The sequence below is a fragment of the Cloeon dipterum genome, chromosome X (genome assembly GCF_949628265.1).
Source record: "Cloeon dipterum chromosome X, ieCloDipt1.1, whole genome shotgun sequence".
Classification (NCBI taxonomy): domain Eukaryota; kingdom Metazoa; phylum Arthropoda; class Insecta; order Ephemeroptera; family Baetidae; genus Cloeon; species Cloeon dipterum.
The window spans coordinates 5,580,993-5,581,744 of NC_088790.1; positions in this window are offsets into that span (position 1 = coordinate 5,580,993).

Below are 752 nucleotides of genomic sequence, written 5' to 3' on the forward strand. Positions count from 1 at the left end.
CTAGACCGCCTCCTAGTGATGGGAATTTTCCTATCGATAGTTTGAACTATCGATATTTTTCGGTGAAAATATCGATAGTTCGATAGGTATTTTTTCTCAATCACCTATCGATTTTAGATATTTTTGGTCAAAACCTATCGGAAAAAATATCTCATGATTTTTGAGCCGCCACACCCATTTTAACAGCTGAAACCAGCGCGCCCATTTTATCAGCTGGAACCGCCGCGCCCATTTTAACAGGTGGAACTGGCCCGCCCATTTTATCAGCTGGAACTGGCCCGCCCATTTTATCAGCTGGAACTGGCCCGCCCATTTTAACAGCTGGAACTGGCCCGCCCATATTACCAGCTGCTACCGGTGCGCCCATTTCAACAGCTGGAACCGGTGCGCCCATTTTAACAGCTGTCGTTCGCTCACTTGTCACTCCCACATTGCACATACTTAAAACAAACACAACAGTAACAAAATAAATAATAACAAAACAAGCAATAATAAACTCAATCACAACACAGAGACAGCCGAGACAGGTGGTTGACACTAATGCGGTAAACAAGTCAAACCAACTCTGGAAAGGCGGCTAATTGCATGCACTTAAAATCCTGATCAATTATACATACTATAGATTAATATTGTTATATGAGTTTCCTGTTGAACAATTTATCTCTATAATTACAAATTGAAAGTAATTTATCAATTAAAAGTCATCATTAATAAGACAAAAGAAATGGCATGACGTCATAGTTGTTTTGTTT